This window comes from Crocodylus porosus, unplaced genomic scaffold (genome assembly GCF_001723895.1).
Source record: "Crocodylus porosus isolate Cpor-Errol unplaced genomic scaffold, CroPor_comp1, whole genome shotgun sequence".
Classification (NCBI taxonomy): Eukaryota; Metazoa; Chordata; order Crocodylia; family Crocodylidae; genus Crocodylus; species Crocodylus porosus.
Window position 1 is genome coordinate 2955486 of NW_017728916.1, and position 22325 is coordinate 2977810.

The 22325-nt window shown below is 48.6% G+C and overlaps 1 long non-coding RNA gene across 1 annotated transcript in view; it reads left to right on the forward strand.

Moving 5' to 3' along the window:
• The window catches only part of LOC109310885, a 61858-nt gene that overhangs the window by 7662 nt on the left and 31871 nt on the right, over positions 1–22325 (forward strand). The window lies entirely within an intron of this gene.

Here is a 22325-nt window from a genome sequence, read left to right on the forward strand (position 1 = left end):
CTGGCTGCACCATCAGATTCAAAGGGTAGCAATCAATGGTTCAATGTCTAGCTGGAAGCTGGTATCAAGTGGAGTGTCCTAAGGGTTAGTTCTGAGGCTGATTTTTCAATATCTTCATCAGTGATCTGCAAGATGGGATAGTGTGCACACTCAGCAAGTTTGCAGATGACACCAAGCTGTGGTGGGGAGTAGTAGATATGCTGGAGGGTAGGGCTAGGATTCAGATACAAATAGGAGGATTTGACCAAAAGAAATCTCATGGGGTTCAATAAAGAGAAGTGCAAATTCCTGCACTTAGGACGAAACAATCCCATGCACCAGTACAGGCTGGGGACTGACTGGCTAAGCAGCAGCTCTGCAAAAAAGGACCTAGAGGTTACAGTGGGCAATAAGCTGAAGATGAGCCAACAGCGTGCCATTGTTGCACAGAAAGCTAACAGTATATTGCATTGTTAGGAGTGTTGCCAGCAGATTGAAGGTAGTGATTATTCCCCTCTATTTGGCACTGGTGAGGCAACATCTGAAGTCCTGTGTCCAGTTTTGGGCCACCGCTACAGAAAGGATGTAGGCAAGTTGGAGAGGGTCCAGAAGGAGGCTATGAAAAAGCAGTTAGGGGGCTGGGGCACATGACTTATGAGGAGAGGCTGAAGGAGCTGGGTTTATTTAGTCTGGAGAAGAGAAGACTGAGAGGGGATTTAATAGCAGCCCTCAACTACCTGAAGGGAGGTTTGAAAGAGGATGGAGCTGGACTGTTCTCAGTGGCGGCAGATGACAGAACAAAGAGCAAAGGTCTCAAGTTGCAGCAAGGGAAGCTTAGGTTAGAAATCGGGAAAAACTTTCTTACTAGCAAGGTAGTAAAACTCTAAAACAGGTTACCCGGACAGGTTGGGGAATCTCTGTCCTTAGAGGTTTTTAAGACCTTGGCTAGACTGTGATTCTATGATCCCCGAGACAGCTGGTTTCTCACTGGCATGGGGTGCTAAATAAACCTCTGTGCTGGGTATCAGCTTTTCTCCCATGTCTGTTCCTAAACCAACAGAGTCTTCTGAAATGGAGATACCCCAGAAAGCTTGTACCCAGTACAGAAGTATCCAATTCATACCACAATCCCGTTGCCTTTCATTGCGTTGGGCTCAATGAATTGTCACATTCAAGATATTCCGCTCCTACCACTAACACTGTAGTTGTAACAGAGGTAAAGGGTCTAAATAAATAAATAAAGCAGGGAAGCTTTGTGCACCAGAGGTGCTTGTTTGTGTTAGGATATTCTGCCTAAGGAAGAATCCTGAGTAACGGTCTCAAAGGGAAACTTCCTATATCATCAGTGACAAACAACAGAGGTTAGAAGATTCTCAAATCATTGTCTAAAACTCTAACACAATCCTCAGCCCAGAGTCCTCTTTCTCTCAAATGTATGTTTTAGCTGTAGTACAAAAGCAGAATATCCCATCTCCTACTCCCTCCCCTGTCCTAGTCCTGCACGTGTTCAAGGGGCTAAAAAACCCTGTAATCCCATTACCCAGCTCTATCAGTCACTGTCAGCTTCTCTATAACATTATGAGGAGTGGATAAGGACTTGTTCAGATGTCTAATTAAGCTGCAAGATATCTGGGCACTTCAGCAGGATCAAAAACAGCAGGTCCATTCTCCCACCTGCCAAACATTCAGGAGATGTCCGTTTTAAAGTCTGTCTTTTAAGTACAGTGCCTATCGGTTTCTATGTAAGGTAGGGAACCCTTATAAGCTTTTGTGTGAGAATGCAGTTTCCAGCAGCAGAGACTGAGGAAGAAACCCCCTTCTGCTGTGGGTGGCAGAGAGCGTCACATGAGCCTTGTCATTTTTAGAGCTTATAGACCCATTAGTAGAAACTACCTTGCAGGAGCGAAAGAATTTCCTTTTCATTTCAGTAAAGTGCCTGCAGTTTTGTCTGCATGGTAATAAATATTAAACCAAGAGAGTTAATCTGTATCTGCAACATTTTAATAAAGAAAACACTAAGGAGAAGAAAGCAGCAGCCATTGCTTGTAGCTCACGTGTGTCTAATTAGATGGTATTCATTCCATATTAGTTAGTGGCAGAGGCACACTTCTGCTTCCCACTCCAGCCCCTTCTCTCCCCCCAGAGCAACACATCAGGCTTGGCTACCCGCATGCCAGATTGAAGAGAAGCCTGGAATGCGCTGCGCCATGGATGAGCTCTCCCATGGAATGTGAAGCACAACTCCCCAGTTGTATGGAAAAGGTCACTACAAAATTAATTTCATTCTCTTTAATTTTACATGATCCCACTCCCCCTTACAAAGCAAAGCCAGAGAGCAGAACCTTCCATAAACACTACTCTGCCATGCGCGTGAACAGAACATTGTGGTCTCCTGTGCCTCTGGACTGAGGTGTTTTGGGTGGCTGCTTAGTGAAGGAAGGATTGGCATTGTAAGGAATAAGTATCAGGCTTAAAGGGCTTGATTAGAGTAGCTGGGATGGTCCCCAGCTGGGAGTATCAAGCTGATATCATCCTTCCAATAACAAATCCATGGAAATGCCTCCCCTAAACAGAATCATCCCCAAAGCACCCCGCCACTTTCCCAGGAGCTGGCTTCTCCCATGGTCCTTAGGAATGCACAAACACCTTGGTCTGACTTTTTGAGGACAGTTCTGGTCTGGTACAGCTGCTCTTCTAGCTGCTCATTGCTGGACAGTTTCCAACCTTTCCAGAATCTCTCAGGGCAGTTTCTCATCGCCTGCCTCTATCTGATTGATGATAAATTGTTCCATCTTGCCTTTGGCTTCTTGCAGTAATTAACTAGGTAAGAGTAAAACTGGTCAAATCGTATTTGTTGACCCAAAAATGTGATTAATTTTGGTATCATTGGGTGCATCTACACATGTGCTTTACTGCAACGTTGCCTAATAGCTCTGCCATAAAGCATCATGCATGCACCCATATTAGGGCACAGTAAATTAACTAACTCCTCTGTAGGATAGTACCATCTGGGACAAGTACTATACTATGACACAGAAATTTACACCACCACAACGCACGTGTAGATGGTGACAGGGGCTGGCTGGGGCATGAGGATGCTACAGTGCTGGGGCTGCCTGCCAGTTAGCCCTGTATTGTACCACCCTTGTGCCCCAGCCAGCCCTGATGCCACCACCCAGAGCCTGGAGCTGACCCCCTACACCCCCTGCCACTCTGGGGCTGCTCCACCTCTGCTCTAGTTGCTGCAATCCTGAGTGCAACACACATGTAAATGCTGCACTCAGGAACAGCAGACTCCAGCGTGAACTGTGCTGGAATTTATTGCATAGAAGTAACTGCACATGTAGATGCACCCATTATTGCATAAAATAAATCTTGAACCCCCCCCTTCAGCTCAGAATCTATTTGGCAGTTCTGTAGCAAGGGAGGTGAGGGGGGCAACTGCCCCAGGTGCCAAAATGAAAGCGTGCCAACAGGTGCTGCCCAGCTGGGGCAGGGCACGGGACAGAGCTGTGAGCGGCTCATTTGAGGGGGGCGCAGGGACAGGGGAAAAGTAGCTTCTGCCTCTTCTGCCTCAGCATGCACTCCCAGGGAACCATGGAGGGGTGCATGTGCCCTCCGGATCTGCGTGCAGGGCGAGGGTGGGCTGCTGCTGTGGGCTTTGCCCCAAGCACCCGATTTCCTTGCCATCATACTGCTATTTGGTACATGCAATAATTTGTTTAGAAAGTTTGGATGTGTAATTTTCAGACCATGGAGGTTTGTGAATTAATGGCTCTGACTATCTTCTATGTGTAGCATGCGATTATTCCCATGGTATTATCTGTGCTCTCCGATTGGATAATAAACAGGAGACTGGCAAGCTGTGGGCTTCCAGCCTGAGTCTGCAAAGTCTGGGAGCTGCAAACACTTTCCCAGAGGCCATCATGATATTTGCAAACATCAGAGTGCTTTATCCTACCACAGCAGCAAATCAGTCTGAGCTAGTTGTGCTCAATTCTCTCTGCTTGCTTGCTTGTTAGTTTGCTCTGCAGAGGGTTATAGTAAAGCGGGTTGGTTCTTCTCTGTAGAAAATATGTTAAGAACAATGAGAAAAAAGTTTATGTTGAAGCCTTCCAAATTCTCTTTTCGATAACCCAAAATAGTTTTGACCAAAGACTGTTTGATTTGGAGCTGAAGTTTTATTAGCTGAAAACTTGACAACTTCTGCACGCACGCAAACACAGTGGAGAACCCAGTCCTCTGTCAGGAAAAAAAAAAAAGGATTATTTTTGGTCAGAACCATCCCATGTAATATTCCCACCCCCCACAAAAGCCAGGGTACCAGTTGGCAAATTACTTTAATTAGAAATAAGAATCCTGCTACTTACAAAATAGCAAAAGCATCTGTGCAAACACCAATTGGGAAACATTTTATTCATTTCCTCCTTTTCTCCTATAGGTGGCATGACAATTTCTTTTGAGGCAGCTGTGCAGCAGGTGACCTAAACTTGTTCCTGGGACACCTGGTTCTTGTCAGCACGGTCTCGAGGTCACCGGGTGTCACTAACTGAAGTTAATTAGAATTGCCCAAACATTAGTCTAACCGAAGGAAAAAAAATAAACAGAGGTAAACCTGGGCATTTGGCTCCATCCTGACCTCCTCTGCTGAGTGCTCAACTCCCAGGCCAGCATTGTCCATACAAATGAGAGAAGGAAATGGCATGAAGTGATTGCCACCTGTCTCTCTTTTCCCACTGCATAACAATTATCCCAATGCATCAGTTCGTTAAGGCCTCAGCAGGCAAGGGGGATCACTAGTCTCTTCCTTTAGGGCAATTCCACTGACAGTGCCTGCTTTCCTGTTTATTTTCTTTAATCCTGGATTCTTTAATAGCCCCAGAGATGCGAGCTCAGCTGCTGCTTGATTTTAGATGTGGAAGCTCTGGACCTTTCTCCTCCCCCATAGAAAAAGCCTGGATACCTCAGTGCTCCTCAGACTCCCCACAGTGGGTAAATAAGGTTCCCACTGAGAAGCCAAGATGGGTGAGGCCTGCCCCTGTCAAAACATTTCAGAACAATAGTCATAAAGCACAGCCAGGCTTCAAAACAAGTTAAAACAGAGCCACTAAGGTCTGGTCACCTCATAAACTACAGATAAAACCAGAAGGGCTTCACTAAAGCAGGTTTGATCTTCCTCCCTTCCTGTATCTCTTTCATAAACATCTTTGGAAACCACAGGAGGGAAATCTTATTGATGAACTCTGAAAACTAACATCCTCTAGACTCTGGGAGCCCCCAGCCACAATCCCACAGTTAATCTCCCCTCTCCATGGCAGGGCCAGCCCCAGCACTTTGCTGTCAGCTCTGCAAAGTATTCTGCCCTCCCAGCACCCAAATGTTCATCCGTTTTATCCTGACGCCTGTCCCACCCTCCCTGCCAAAAAACCTTTTAACTGATTCTGTTCCTGATGCTCCCACTCTGTTCTGCATTAATAAGAATGCACAAGTCCTGACTTCTGTCATTTTGCAAGTGAATGGCTTGCCCGTGAATAACCAACATGTCCCCATTTCATCACCTGGCACAGTTGGACTTCTGCAGAAAATGTTTCCCCCACCCCCCCAACTTTGTGCCAATCCCAACAGCACCAACAAGCTGTTAGCCAGCTGAGCCAGGGACACAGACTAAGTACAGGCAATCAAAAAGCCTGAGGCTCAGTCAATTCAGTCTTTGCAGGTTAGTCTAAGCTGCAGAGATTAAACTGAAAAACAACTGGACACATATTTACCTTTGATTCAAGGAATGCAGCCACATGTCTGCAGTGGCTCAAGCCAAAAGGCAAGGGGTGCTATACCACTACTCTCTGGCACTTCCTCTTCCTGCTGCCCTCAAGGTCTCCGGACTTTGCAGTCTACATCACAGCAGTAGGACTCTGCAGGTTGTTCATCATCATGTCCTCTTCCAGGTGCCTCTGGGATTTGTAGTCCACAGTTGTAGGCAGCAATAAACTTTCAGTAAATTTAGGCAGGGTAGCTCTTTACCCAAGGGAAGGGTAATTTAATCCCCCTTCCCTGGCCCCAGACCTCAGCTAATATTTGCCTGGGGACAGACCCTGCCTCTGTCCTCCTCTGCCCGTCTGCCCAACCCTTCTCTGCTAGAGCAGCTAGCACAGCCAAGCCCTTGGCTGGAAAGCATGCCGGGGGACTGTGGTTTAACTTAAACCAGGAAGGGGTCTGGGACAGAAGTTTTATAAACTGATTTGACCCCAATCAGTTGAGGCTGATACTACATTCAACCATGTTTATCTCAAACCACTTTCAGCCATTTTGAAACTGGTTTATGTCCATGCACTGAGCTTATGTTCTGTTACAGGTTTAAACCAATTTCTGATTACTTAAACTGATTTATGTGTGATGTCTGTCCCTAGCCACAGAGAGCAGGGCTAGGTGAATATTTAAGACAACTGTGGTCCACCTCAGAGTCTGTTATGTAACGTAACCACCATGAAACTTCCAACAGACTATCCCTGGCAAGTCAGGGCACTCCTGTGAGTGGTACATCCATGGGCAGATGTAGGATTTAGAAAAAGGGGGTGCGGATGGGGTGACACATTGTATATATAACACAACACCAATTTTTCTCAGGTTAAACAGAAATTAGATGCTTTAGTAATATGCTAGGGGCCTAGCACTATAGTATTTGTTTAAGCAAAAACATATATAACTACTAGAATGTGCACGAGATTATATATAATCATACCAATAGCTTGCTTGATTATATATAAAGTTGAAAAAACACAACAAACTAGGCAAAAATAGTCAAAATAATCCAAAGATATTGTGTCATTAGTCCTGTAGTCATTATAGTTAAATATACATTTCTTATTCAGATTCATAAAACAAAATCTAGCCTTCTTGAATGCCTTGACAATGACTCCAATACTTCACTATCAGTAATATCTACACCTAAGTTAATATGATTGCACCTGAGTTAAGGTTATTAGCCAGAGCTAAAAACAGTCTTCAGGGCTGTGAAATAGAAGGGACATCACCAGGAATGGCTAACAGACAGTTAAATTGCAGAAAAAAGGAATAGTGGAACATTAAGACCATTATAAACCCTAGATGGTTGTTAGTACCTGTGGAGCAAAGAGAGATAAGCAGGAATGGGAGATGACAATGAGTCATGAAATCAATGGATTCTCTCAGCACCACCTGAATAGAAATGCCATTGTTCCTCCCAGGTAGTTATCCTAGAGAAGTAAAGCTAGAAGGGACCTCAAAAGATCATTTAGTTCAACCAGAAATTCAAACCTGGAACTTTAGTTTTGTTAGCACCATGCACTAGCCAACTGAGCTAAACTATTGGCTCTAAACTTTGGGTGGAGTACCCCTGCACCTCTCTGGGTGAGTCTACTGCCATCTGGGTTTGTTACCACTCTGTGCAGCCAACTAATGGCTGGGACTGAGCGTTACCATACATGTTTTTTCTCACCATACCCGCATCACAGATGAGCACCAGACTGTAGCAGTGTATTAGGAGTGAAAGGAGTCTAAGTGGGGGGAAAGAAAGGACTGAGGATGGGTCAGTGTAGAAAGAAAAGGATAATGACCTGGAAACAGAGGCACAGGGAGGGTAAAGCCATGCTTTCTAAACTGGGAATTCATATTTGAGCTCCAGGATCAAAACAGCCAGCTTATCAGGAATTCCCAGCACCTATAGGTCCCAAAGGAGTCAGGAAGAGCTAGAGGTTCTCAGTGTTTGTGGATGTGGGTGTTTAATTTTGGGAGCTCAACTTTTAAAATGTTGTTCTATGTGGCTTGACAAGCAGCATAGTTGGGAAGTTGGAGCTGGAATTAGTACCTTGCTCGGTTCAGTAGGCTATGGTTTCACACTACTGGGATTGTCCCCTTTCTTGTGGTTATAAATGCACTAATGCCGATCTTGGGAAATTATCACGAGACTTGCAATTTCTAAATAACATTAAGTCTGACTCATGATCTTGTGATAGAACTCTGAAATCTCAAGATTTTTTTTCTTCTGGGGCATGTAGAGCAGCACCCAGCAGGTAAGCCTGTGGAGGGAAAGGGTGGGGGGGAGAAGCAGCTCAAGGCCCCGATGGTGAAGGGGGGAGTGGGACAGGGGCTGGGGTGAATGGGGCCCCAGGGCCAGGGCGGGTCACGTGACAAAGCCACAGGTGTCTTATCTAGAGGCACGGGGAGGGGGGGTGAAGGAGGGTGCGGCTCCCCACTGCTGCACACACCCCCGGGGGAAGCATGGGGAGCATGTGCTCCCCGGATATGTCTGCAGGGTGGAGGTGGGCTGGTCACTGTGGGCAGGTCTCTGTGCTCTGCTGCCTTTGCCCTGGGAGCCATGTGCTGGTTACATTGGGTGTCCCCCGCCTGCCTAGTGGTGGAAGGCAGAACATGGGGTTGTGCAGTTCCCAGGGCAAAGGCAGCAGGGCTCAGAGCCCCAGCTTGCAGCGGGCAGCCCATCTCCTCCCTGTGCACAAATCCAGGTGGCACATACCCCCCATGCCTCCCCTGGGGACACGTGCACGTACTCCTCACCTCCCCATCTCTCCCCCCCATACCTCTAAATCTGCCTGCAGCTCTGTTGCATGACCCGCCCCAGGGCTCCATTCACCCCTGCTCTACACCCTCCCTCACCGTGGGGTCCTTGATCTGCCCCTCACTGCCCCTTCCCTTTCCCCCTGTCCCTTCCCTCCACAGACTGGCCTGATGCTGTCTGTGTCTGTGTGCCTGCCCCTCACTCCCAAGTCACAGCCCCGCAAGCCCTGCTGCTGCCTCGCACTCCTGATCCACTGTACCCCGCATCCTGCCAAGGTGTGCAGGGACCATGCCCCTCCCAGCCCTGGGCTCCAAGCTCCACACACACATCCGCAGCCCCCCCACACACCTTCACAAATAACCCCCACACACACCCTATACCCACCTACCCAACTATACAAAGTTGTACTTGCATAATTTTAAGTTAGGAATACAGTTTTTGTATAAATCTCTGAACTATTAGAAGTTAAATAAGTGACTAATGGGATTTGTAAACCAACAGTCAATATATGTATATTGGTCTATACTTCAAAAATAGTATCTCACGATTTACATACCAAATCTCTTGATTTTTAAGAGTTTGTCTCTTGATTTTTGAAAATGACACTAATACTTCAGCAGAAGAGATGCTCAGCCTCAGACAGCAGCTGGAAAGGACAAGAGCTGGTCGAAAACTTTCCACAAAAAAGCATTTTTCAACTGAAAATAAAAAAAACCTTTGGGGGGCCAAGTTCTTGAGCCTACTGGGAAGGCGTTTAGACATTAGCTAGTGTCCTGCCCAGAGAAGCCTCCCTTTCTGCTTAAACCACTTCAGTGGAGCAATGGTGACTCCAACATTCATCCTCCCACACAACAATTTCATTTTTAATAACCAACATTTCCTCCAGACCATGGGCACCAAATAGCCCCACAGTATGCCAACCTTTTTATAAGCCACCTGGAAGAAGAATTCTTCAAGGACTGCACCATCAAACCCTTGCTATACTGTACTTAAGATACATCAATGACATCTTCATCATTTGCACTGAAAACCTGCAATCTCTGATTGAATTCCATTAGAAATCAGCAATCATCATCCCTCCATCCAACTATCTTTTGAATCTTTCAGCACCAACATCGCCTTTTTAGACACAATGATCACTATCCAGAATGGTAAAATACAGACCACAATATACAAGAAACCCACAGACCAAAATACATATCTGCATAGAACCAGCAATCACCCTAAACACACCAAGAAACCCATAATATACACCCAAACCCTCAGATAGCACTGAACTTGCACTGAGGAGAACACCCAGGATTGTCACTTCACAGATCTCAAAAAGGCTTTCACTCAACAAGGACACTTATCCAGAGAGACAGATCACACGTTTGAAAGAGGCACCCAGATACCACGTGAAGAATTGCTGAAATACAGAAGGAAAACCCACACAAATCACAAACCACTGGTCATGACAAATCACCCCTCCCTCGAACCTATACGGGAAATCCTCAAACAATTACAACCCATACTAGAAGGAGGTCCAATTCTTAAAGAGATCGTCCCAGAATCATCCTAGCCTTCAAACAAGCACTGAACCTTGCTAACCTCATCACCAGAAGCAAACTTCCAAAGGCCCAAAACACACTAAATGGATCCAGACCGTGTCATGACAAGAAATGTAAAACCTGTCAACATATCTCCACCAACTCCACAATTATTACACCCCACAAGAGAACCATCAGCATTCCTGAATCTTACAGCTGCACCTCCAGAAATGTTATATATCGCGTCCAATGCACCAAATGCCCTGATGGAAAATACGTAGGAGAGACCAAACAACAACTGCATACTGGAATGAACACACACCAGAAATCTATCAAAGACAAGAATACCCAATTACCTCTGGGGGCACATTTCTCACAAGAAGACCACTCTCTCTCCAATCTCTCAGTTCTAATCCTCAAAGGGATTTACAAGACACTTTTCACAGACGAACCTATGAACTTCATTTCATCAACCTCCTGGATACAAAAAACTAAATATAGACATTAGATCTATGACACATTATAACCTGCCTGACATCTGAGTCCCCAGGTACCTCTCCACTGTTTACCAGCTACATTCATTCCTCTTCCCCACTCCTGTCCCCCTCCAGCCTGTTTCTCACCCACTAACTCCTCAATTTACATCTTCACTGACTGGCTTTCTTGCATGCATACCAGCCTCTGGCTTCTTTACTATTCATTCCATCCAGGAAGAGCGCACACCAACTACAGATGCTTCCCCAGCCTGAGGAAAAGTATTTAAACCCAAAAGCTTGCTAAGAATTTTTCCAACTATTTCAGTTGGTTTAATAAAAGATATCAGATTTACCCAACACAGCTCCAACCTACACCCTTGTAAAGCCTATAGCAGGGGTTTCCAACCTTTTTGTACTGCAGACTGGCAAACTATCTAATGTACATATTTACATTTAATTTACATATTTAAATTGAAAATGGGGGGTGGGGCTGTGAGGATTGGATCAGGTTGGGGCACCAAGGGACCTTGCAGGGAGGGGGGCTGCACAGGCAATGGCCCCAGGGGACCTACCTGGGGCTGCCTGGGAATAAGGGGCTCTGTTGCCCTTCCTAGGAGCAAACATCAGGGCTGCCTCCCCGTCCTCTGCCCTGGGCATTTTCCCACTTGCATCCCCCCGCTCCCAGCCATGGGTGGGCAGGGGGGCCTGCCCAGCCTGGCGTGGGTCCGGGTACCTAGTGGATGTGTAGTGCCCTCACTGGGCATGGCCATGGCTGTAGGAGCAGGACAGGAAGCACAGAGCCGGCTGCCTCCCACCCAGGGCTGCCCCGCCACCCAGCTTTAACCCCATATGGTGCACATAACTGCTGGCAATGGAAGCCACAGCCCAGCAGCCAACCCTCAGTGGCCTGGTACTGGGCCGTGGCCAGTGGTTGGGACCCCCTGGCCTATAGCACTCTTCAGCTGCTAAACAAAGATTAGTAAGGACCAAAGACACCTCCAGGAGAGATTCTCTAAAAGTCATCATCTCTCTTGCTCTTATGGTTGTCTGTGATGAGCCTGCCTCACTCATGAGCCCTACAAGCAATCTCCTGAATGGCAGCTGGGCCTCCGGAGAAAGAGTTGCTCTTACACACGAATGTGGTTTTAATACAAATGCAATTAGAGTAATTGAGCCCAACTCACAATAGACATTTGGAGCAGGAAGAAAATCTGCTTGCTATACATCTCTGCAGCACCCTCCCCACAGCACCCTCTGCCCTCACAAGCAGCAGCCACACAGGCTTTCCTTTCCTTTACATATAATTTTCCCCTGGGCTCAAGGTGGTTGCTGGCTGTTTTTCCCAGCCAGGTCTCACCCTGCTGCAATCACACACGTGCACGCACACACACCCTGCTTCTGCTCTTTGTTCTCCTGCCTCTAGATGGGTCCCAGCACTGATGATAACAAGGCTGAAAAACAACGGAAAGCAGCAACAGCAGCAGCTACAGACAGAGGCTGCAGGCCCAAACAAGGAGGACCCAGAGAGAGTTCAGGACACCAATACAGAGAAGAGTGGAAAGCCAGCAAGAGCATTCCCATTCACATAAGTCTTGTCTGATAAAAAAACTCAGCAGCTCAGGAAGGTCATGCAGTCTGTGCCCGGGGCAGGACTGAAAACCACCATCCCCAAACTTTAATAAAGCCTTTATTACATTCATTACCCTCTTTATGTGCTCTGTAACAAGTCAGCAATTAAAGTAACAAACTCATAATGTCTTTATAGGGGCATTTAGGCTAATACCTAGATCGGCGTGGAAATCAGCTGTGAGCCCTCAGTGGTTTGGCCCAGCCGGGCACCAGGCAGGTGAAGATCAGCACCTTCCTCCCTCTCCCCTGGCTGCTGCAAAGGGACAGTGCTGTGGCCAGGTGGGCTTTGCCCTTTCTTCCCCACGCTCCTGGCATAGGGCTGCAGCTGGGCAGGGCAGGCCCCATGGCCACAGTTTTACCCACCTCCCCTCAGCCACTGGGCCCACGGGCTCCAGCACCACTTGGGTGTAAGCTCTGTCCCCCACCCTGAGCAGTGTCCATGTGCCAAGGCTGAACCACCCGCCAGAGAAAGCAGCCCCCTCAGGCTGGGAGGGTGGGAAACACCAGGCTGTATCATATGCAACTGAACTGTGGAGGGGCATGTCTGCCTGTGCAGCACTGGCCCACAACAGAGCTGGGTGCTGGGCAGGCTCTGAGCTGCCGGGCACAGCCTGCACCTGTGCTACAGCCCCTCTGGTTGCCTAGCCCCTGCCGTGCCCTTGCAGCCTCCCGCTCAACTTGTGACTTGCCCGCTGAACTCCTGCTTGACTTGTGACTTGGCTGTTGGCGCCCCTTCGCTTTGGCGCCCTGGGTGGTTGCCCCTCTCGCCCCTCCCTTGCTATGGTACTGAGATCATGTGCCATAAGCTCCAACACCCAGCCCTACCCACATCACCACTTAAAACCTGACGGAAAACTGACTCAGTTATGAAGTGAATGTTGCCAGTGCATCCTGGACTACCTCTTCCCAGTGCCCCTACTCTGCTAAGCACTGGACCAAGGAGAAGCTTTACATGACCTTTGTGCCTCCCTTGTCTTCAAACTCCAGGGGTCTGGGTCAAATCAGAGCAGTCTTGGGGATACTCTAACTTCTGCCTGCCTACTGCCAAAAGCCCCTATGGACCACCCCAGCTGCAAGAAATGACAAGGCTGAAGAAAGCCTCAGTCGCTCTTCTCCATTCCCACAAATGTGCTCTGCTCTCTCTACAGCACTGGTGAACGTAGCCATGGAGCAACCAGAACCTTGTGCCCATTCTACAAGGCTCTACAACAGCACTCCTTAACCTGTTGGTTGCGACCCAAAAATGGATCACAGGAATATACGAAAAGTTCATTAGCAAATTTTAAAAATGGATTCTGCTTTAAAGGAAAAAACTGTAGAAAATTGCAGGATTCCCCTTGCAGGCTGAGAGAGTTCCAGCCTGCAAGGGGCTGCTTGAGGCTGGGGGGAGAGGAAGGAGGGCTATCAGGCAGCGCATGTGGCAGCCAGGCAGCACAAAGAGCAGTTCCCGCAGCTCTCTGCAGGTAAGTCTGTGGGACTCCGAGCGGGTGAGGGCATGGGCAATGTGTCAGGGGGCCTGTGCCATGCCAGATTTGTGTGCCCACAACAGGCACAGGGCTGGAGCCTGGCCAGAGCAGCATGGTCAGCTGCTGCCTCCACGACCCAGTGAGCAGGACCCAGTGCAAGAGGGTGGAGTGGGGTAGCATGATGGATTGCTGCTGCTGCCACTGTCAGGACCCCCATGCCAGCCGCACCACCAGCACTGCAAGGAGTAATGGACAGGGGCTGGCACACTGCCCTCAACTCCTCCCACCACCAGCTGAGTGTATGCAGGGCCATGGCTCTACTCTGCCCCCAGGGTCCGGCCACCACTGCTACCCCCCTCAGGATGGGCAGCATGGGGTGCCAGTCTGGCCAAGCTGCAGCTCCATGCCTGCTATGGGTGCACAAATCTGGGGGGCACAACCCCCCTCTACCCCACAACCCCCACCCCACACACCCGCCTCCTGCCCCACACACACTAGGGCCTGCGGTTGGGGGGCAGTGGGTCAGGAGTGAGGGGCACAAATAGGGCTAGGGGGTATGGGGCTGTGGGGTGGGAGTGAGGGGCACCAGCAGAGCCAGGGGACTGTTTTCTACTTAAAGTATAAAGTACAGTATTTACTGGATCAGGACTGGCTACTGATGTTTACAAATGGGTTTGGTACAAAAAAGGTTGAGAACCACTGCTCTAAATAATGTTCAACCCCTACTCAACAGGAGGATAGATTAGCCTTGAACCCATTTCCAACCTTAGTCTTCTTAGCCCATCTATCCTACTGTGCTTTCCAATGACAGACCATCCCTGGAGCCACCCTGGGACTCTGCTGATCCTTAAGGAAGTCTAAGGAAGCTGAGAGAAGATGTTGCACAGCCAGCTTTTTGCTATCTCTGGAGCCAGGTGGCTGCAGCTTTTGAGGGGATGAGCACACAGGAAGGGAGAAGCTGCATTTGAGAAAGGCCAGGGGATCTGTAACGACTGACTGGATTCAGGCTCATCATCATTCAGATGCGCAGAACTACATTCTCTGACTTAACAAAAAACATCCACACAAATTAAAAACAAAAACTTGCATTAATAAACATTTCAGGCACTGCAGCCAAACAGGCTCATATCAGAGGAACGTGCATGGTTTCCATGGCCATTGAGAGCTTAGCGTCCGCTAAACTCAGAACCATCTTTAACCTGATATGAACCCCAGTAGGCTACAAGCCAAAATTAAGTTAGGTGACTTTCTGGGCCTTCTTATATGTGATTGGAATTCCCATAATCCCTCCTGGCTTTAAAGACGCAGTGCCTAATTACCATTGCAAATAAACCCGTAATTCCCATTGCAGCCAGCTTTATATCCTTGTTACTATCCCACCTGTGCTCCATTTACCATGAATCCCCAGCGCCCACAGAAAGATTTACTCAAGAAAAGCAAATATGTGTTTAAACTAAACTGGTCTGCTTTACTTCCACCCTGTCAGTCCTGGGTGCCGCTGTGTCTCGGGGTCATTTCTGCTTTCCCCATCCAGGCTGTTAGAGGGTGACCTCACTGCCACAAGTCTGACAGCAGTGCTCACTCACCCACTTGGTGCCCATGGTTCTCTAATCCCAGGCCAAGATGTGCTTTTGTAATGGGGCAGGGGAGCCCCTTGTCCTGCTGAGGACTCAATGATGTGGGAGACTGGGTGGGGGTGGAGCAGCAAAACCCAGTTACAGCATAAAGACTAATAATGGATAGTAATATATGACAGAGCTGTCATTGATGCTGTGTGTTTCTGTAGCACCTTTTCTAATCAGGATGTCAGAGGACTATAAATATCTGAAAGAATGATCCCCACAGCATGTAGCTATAGTTGATCCTTTCAAATCCAGTGGGAAGACAGACACACCAATGTTAGCGTCCTCTTGCAAGCAAACGCTATGAGCATCAAGGCAATGATCATCCAACATCAACTTCACTGGGCCAGCCACATCCTCCAGATGCCTGACTCCAGATTCCTGAAGCAAGTTTTATTCTCCAGGCTCAGTCAAGGCATATGCTCAAGAAGAGAGCAGGGAAAGTGCTTCAAGGCTGTCCTCAAGGCCACCTTGAAAGACTGTCAGCCAGGACCAACCCAAATGGAGGAAGAGTATGCTGCAAGGATCTCAGTACTTTGAAACTATATGACAACAACAGGAGATGGAAAAGCGGGAGCGGCGGAAACAGTATTTTGTGGACTGAACCAAGAACCCAGAGCCACTCATCTCTCACAGAAACATGTGCCCAGGCTGCAAAAGTCTGTCAATCCTAGACTGGTCTCATCAGCCATCTTTGGCCCCACAGATCAAGCAATCATGGAAGACACTCCACCTAGAGTGCAAGAGATTGCCAGTGATGATGATGGACTGCTTCAGGCCTCTTTCAACCCTGCTTTCTAAGGCTTCTGTGATCCTTATGAGGCAGGTTCTTATCTTTGTTGCACAGATGGTCTCTGTGAGGCAGAGGGATTTCTCCAAGTTCATATAGCCAGTGAGGAACACAACCTGAGGCCTTTGACTCCCACTCCCACTGAGCCTCAGCCAGGAAATCAGGCTAGCTTTTGAGAGCCTGGCTAGCCCCTACCCTGGGCTGCAGCTGACTTCCCAAGTGCTCACTGGAGGCAGAATAACATATCACATGAATTAGAGCAAGGAGAAGATTCCCTGATTCCCCATAGGCAACAGAGCACTTTTACAGCTATCAACAGGGTGGGGAAACCTTCAGGCAGGAAGAAAGTATGTATGTAGTATTGCTCCACTGTGGGAAAGTATGTGAGTGAAGGCAGGAAATAAAGCAAAAGGTATGAATCAGTGTATGTAATGGGAACAGAGTGCCAGGCCCCTTCTGCTCCTCCCTGGGTGATTACAGGATGCAGTGCAAGGGGCAGGATGATCAGATGCTAAACAGGTAGGCAACTAGCCACTGTGCCAGCTTTCTTGGCATGAGCTAAAAGGAGCATATTCCCTCCCCTCTCTCAGCACCTAAGGATCTGGAGCTTCTGAAACGTATCAGATTCTAATACAAGAGTTACCTAATTACATAAGAGGTTCATCAGTTCCCTAGAACTGAAGTCACTGCCTGGGTGATTATACAACAGCCACGCTTCTGCCTCATGCAGAGGTTATGTTTCTGAGAGCAGGAGTGTTGGAGGATATTTCATGAAAAATGAATCTGATCCTGGAGCCAGTGCATCCTGACAGCTCTAGAGACCAGAATCTCATGTATGCACAGTACAGGTGCAGCTTCCCAACACGCAGGCCTCAGCCCTCAATGGAGAAACCAGCTCTAGGGGAGAAAGGAACTTGGCTTGCAGGCCCCTTTGTTTCCCTGCTGAGGCTATTAGCATGGGATCCAGTGAGTGTCAACTGCAATGATGGCTTTATACTGATGACAACTATACACTTAGGAACTCAACCAAGGTCCGTGATTGATTTAATAGGGTTCAGCCAGCAGCCATCAGGCCGGTAACGTCTTCCAGGAACCCACCACTGCAAGACCAGAACAACCACTTCAGATCCCCCGCACAGCCTTGCCTCCTGTCCCCTTGATGTGAGCCCAACAGGAAGCTAAAGAAACGAGGGCCAGATCTTGAGCTGCAGTGAATCAACGTAGCCCCTGTGACCTCAGTAGAGTTACACCCGCTGAGAATCTGCCTGCTGAATAAGCCAACATCTTGTGTATCCAAGATATGCAATGATTCAGCCGGTGCTATGTGTTCTCAGGACACGGCGCAGGGGGAGATGGAGCAAGCAGCTGCCTTGTGCATTCCAGACACCATGAGAAGGGATTCCATGCCGGACTCGTCACTGCTGTGCATGACGTGCCTATGGGCCGGACACCGAGGGGTTAACTAGCCAAGGCAGCTTCTTCACAGATTAAAGGCACCTTGATGGGCATTGGGAAATCATCTTCTCAGCACTAACAACCTGCCATTGCAAATTGGATTCTGCTCTTGTCTGCCTCAGCTTGGGTCACAAGGAGGCAGGAGGCTGATGTTTTTTGGAATCTCTTCTCTGGGTCCCCAAGGGTTGTGTCTGCCTGAGCAGCCCAGACTGCCCTCCCCGTTCGGTCCAGAGAGACCGATCTGTCACTGTCACACCAAGCCCCTTATTCTGGGACATGAGCCACGCTTCCGCTCCCTCCCTCATTCATCACCGCCAATTAGCGGGCACACATGGTCTCCGGGCGCAGAGACTCTGCTGGCAGCCAGAGCTGTGACAGGGCACATGTGGCCAGGTGCTCGAAAAGAAAAGAAAGCAAAGTTAAGAGAAAGGAAAGATAAATCATTTCGTTAGGCACTTTTATCTCTGCAGAATGTCTGGCCCTCAGTCAGGCTGAGAGCCGGAAAGCGAGCAGCCATTATGCCCTGAAATCTGCTGTGAACACACAAAGGCCAATACTAGCTATCAGTTAAGCAGCTTGACCCCCAGAGGTGCTGAGCCCCTCCACCTCCCACTACATTTAGCGACAGGTGTGGGTGCTCAGGATCTTTCAGAAAACTAGACTGCTTCCCTAAGGTTTGAATTTGAGCCCTCATGTGGGTAAATTAGCCACTTGCAAAATCAAAGCAATGCAACGAAGCTGCCTCACCCAGCCCAACCCAGCCCAACCGTACAGCTGAGCTGATAGTGAATCAGCTCCCTGGCATTGAGGCCACACCACTGGGACCGGCTAAAGAAAACCACACAAATCGATCATGCTTGCTGAGTAAGAGGGTGGCATGGGGACAGCTCAGGATGGGAGTCAAAACGAAACACAACCTGCCTTTCCTACAGCTTCTGAACAAGGATTTCAAGGTGCCCAAGAAAAGCTAATGACTGCATCTCTGTGAATATTGGTAAAGCAGGGGTTCAGAGTGGGCATGTGTCTTGCCCACAGTCTTGAAGCGAGTCAGCAGTAGACTCCAGACTCCCAGACCTGTGCTTCAACCACCTCTCTCAGCCGAGCTACAGGGCAGGTAGAGTCCTGGCCCCTCTCCCCACACAGACACACCCAGCTCCTGGCAGTTCCCTCGCAAACCAGGCGAGACGGGTGTATTCCTTGTGCAAACACTTTCTGAAATAAAATAGCTGGAGCTGTATTTACTCTGTTTATCTTTCCAACGCTATTTATTTCCTACCTGTCAATAAAGGTCCGGAGGATTTTCAGCCCTGAAATTGGCTGAACAGGCAGCCAGGACTGTATTGACTTTGGCAAAGGGTTATGAAGTCCTGAGCCAAGTGGCACAGGGCTGGATTTGAAGCCCTGACTAGCTCTGACTTAGTCTGAAGTCTAATGCAGATAGCGTTAGGGGAGGGCGCAGTGCGGGCCACCTTATTTTGTGTGGGAATAAGGACCAAGCTTCAGGACTCCTGAGGGACCATGAGCTGACATGTCCTGGAGGTAGTTCCTCTATATACAGTTCTCAGAAGCAGGGTGATGAGGGGAATCCTTGGTTATACCACGGCTCTATGTGGAGTTCAAACCCACAAACACATAGGGCACGTCTCCATGAGACGCTACATCACTGTAACGATGAGCTACGGCGATGTAGCTTGTCCCTAAGGTAACTTAGTGTCAGCAAGCATGAACCATGGCACTGATGCTACTGCGCAGTAAGGTTGTAAACTACCTGTGCACCATCAGGACTGCGCAGTAACAATGGTTCCCGGCTTTAGCAAGTACTAAATGACTGTCCAGTAATAACTGCGCAGTCGGGCACATGTATAGACATACCCATAGACAAGCAGAGGTAGGAGGGAACATTTATATCTAGCTATACTCATAGGTGAGGGGGAACCCAGCACCGCTTTGGGAGCAAAGGATGTTCATCGTTAGCTTGAGGGAACCAATGTGTCTTTCCCACCCACTAGCTGCCCGGACTGCTTTCAGGCCTCAGAGGGGAAAGCCTCAGAGAGATTGTCAGCATCTTTTTCTATGGGGCTGCCAGGGTTTCCTGTGGAGAATAAGGAAACGTCTCTGGGCAGCTCTCCCCATCTCCTCTCGGATTCACCTTGAAGCTACTAGCTAGTTGGGTTGGGATTTTTCTAAAAGAGAAGCTTTTAAAAAGGACACACTTTAAAAAATGTAAGACAAGAAAAGCCAGAGCAAGTCTCTGTGGTTTGGGGAGAATGACCCCTCTCCAGAACTCATTTGCTGGACTAGGTGTTTCCTGGCTAGTCTCCCACCCCCATGCCCATGCCCATGCTCGGCTGCCCTGGACCTCCCTCTTCCATTACTGTCCTCAGGATTGCCTGAAAGCAATAAGCCAGCAAAGCCCCTGTTTGAATCGGGGGGAGGGGGGGGGTCTGCCACCTCCCAGCCTGGAGATGGGCAGCCGTCCGTCAGGACTGCTTAGAGTGTTTACACTGATGGTGCTAATCAGGATGATCCGTGATGCCAAATTCCTGGTGGGATGAGAAGGGCCTGGCTCCAGGGCATCCCATCTCACTCTTCTCCTCTTTCTAAGAATAAAGGAGGGGAGATACTCGGAAAGGAATTAACCTGGAGGCACCTTGTGGTATGAGAAGCAGTTTGAGGAGGAACTGAAGGATTTAGATTCTGTTTCTTTCCTAATTCCTCTGATACCTGATCCCTGGGGAGGAAGAGAGGTGTGTGAAGCCCTGCAAACAGGGATTTCACCTTCCTGTCAGGAAGGAGTTAAAAGCTGGCTCCTAAATGGTGTTAAGTGAACATCCAGCAAACAGTAGGGTTTTCCCAGGGCATCTAAAGCCCTACAAAGATGCCTCAGGTTCTGCGCACACAGAAAGTGCGCTGCAGCCCAGGTGCCCCTGTGGGCTCTGTAGCGATGAGCTCTACAGCTGAGTCTCCCGACTCCATCACTGGCACCTTAGACTCAAGGAGGCAGGTGCTAATGTTCACAGCTTCCATCATCTCCTCCCTGTTTCTTCACTCATGTCTCTTCTATTTTGGGCTTCTGTCTGCACTGTGCGAACAGCTTCCAAAAGCTCTTTTTCCCTTTCCACTCAGTGAGTGACTTTTGTAAGCAGAAAAAAAAAAGAAATCAAAACCCAGCAGCCTTTGAAAGTGGAGTTTTAATGATATTGAGATCAAATTGCTATTCAACTTAAAATAGGGACATTTTTCTCTCCAAATCCCTTCTAATTCCTTACAGATATTAATTATAGTTTGCCAAGCCCAGCCCTCTCCAACACCAGCTCCTCTGGAAGTGCTGAGGCTAATGCTTTCCTGTAGACCCCATTTGTGGCTAACACCTCCAAGCCAAGTGCATACCTAGTCTAATGCCAGGGCCTTAAATTGGATTAGGCCCCTCCCCCTCCACCACCACTTTCTTCTCATTTCCCTAAATATGTATCATGAGCAAAACCTGAGGGAGCAATGGGATTTAGAGAGGCAGTTTTGGCTGCCTTCTCTGACTGATTTGGACTATGAGCTATAAACTTAACGCAGGGCTCTCTCTCCAAGGAGCAGTTATTAGAATAAGTACATGCTGAGTGGATTGGAGAAGGGCATGCTGTCCCTCATCATAACACTGAATGCAACCGCATCACAGCTCTCCAGCTCTTTTCCCGCTGGTTGTCTAGCAATGGCGCTGCTCCAGCACTGATTGCCAGACAGGCCACAGACCTCTCACCACCCTGTCATCCAGCCTTCCAGCCAGCAGGTCTAGATGACACAGTGGTATAAACACCTACGTCCTGTCTACACTGGCACTTTCCCACCACTGCTACTGTTGGCACTGGCCCAGTGGTAGAATTAGTGCTAGCTGAGAACTGGTGTCACCCAGACGTCTGGAACTTGGACCCTTGGATTCTGCTGTTACACACAGCTGCCAATGTCTGCCGAAAGGCAGCACCCCAGGGAGAGCTAGCTATTAAAAAAAGCCCTAGTGTGGGTACCAGCCCTTCCTCTCTATCTTTGCACTTACTTGGCCTCTGTCACTGTTTGTATCTGAGCACCTGTCAATTATTAATTTATCCCTACATGGGCTGTGTGAGGTAAAGAAGTGCTGGTCTCTTCCTAGTACATATAAGGAACTGAGGCACAGAAACTGAGACCCCACAAACCTTTGCAGCCAGGTGGCCATGCCCTCCAGCACCCTGGGTTGCTTCCTGAACTGGAAGCAGTGCGCATTACATGCCCCCGTGCTAATTAGCCCACCCATGGTGCTGTGCAAAGTAGCTGTGTTGTTTCTGCGCCCAGAGGCAATGCGTGAAGAGTAAGGCGGCACATCTGAGGCTGCTGCTGATGCTGGGCACTGCCTAAGACCTGACCCAAGGGACTTGCCCAAAATCACATAGGTAGTAGCTTCAGCCTGAAGCTAGCACCAGAAGCCCTCCCCACTTCCTGTCTGTTCCTAGAAGAATGGTGTCTGCTGAAACACCGAGCCCTAGGAGAGAGACTTCAGCAGCAGAGAATAACTTTCAAACAGATCTGACTACAAACCCTGTGCCAACATCCTGAGTTCAATGAAACGTTCATGTGTTGAAAGCTCTAACTTTCCTATTGAGACTGTGGTAGAGTCCAGCATTTAAAAGGTACAGGAGAGACCGCAGACCTGAACTATGCTGTACCTCACTATTGTATTCCTCAGAGATATGCAGGACAGCTTTATGCTCAGGTGGCCCATGTTGGGTTTGGGGTCCTGCTGCTTGAGCATTTTGAGCTGACTTTTTACCTTCCTGGCACTATAATACAACAGCCATTTGTA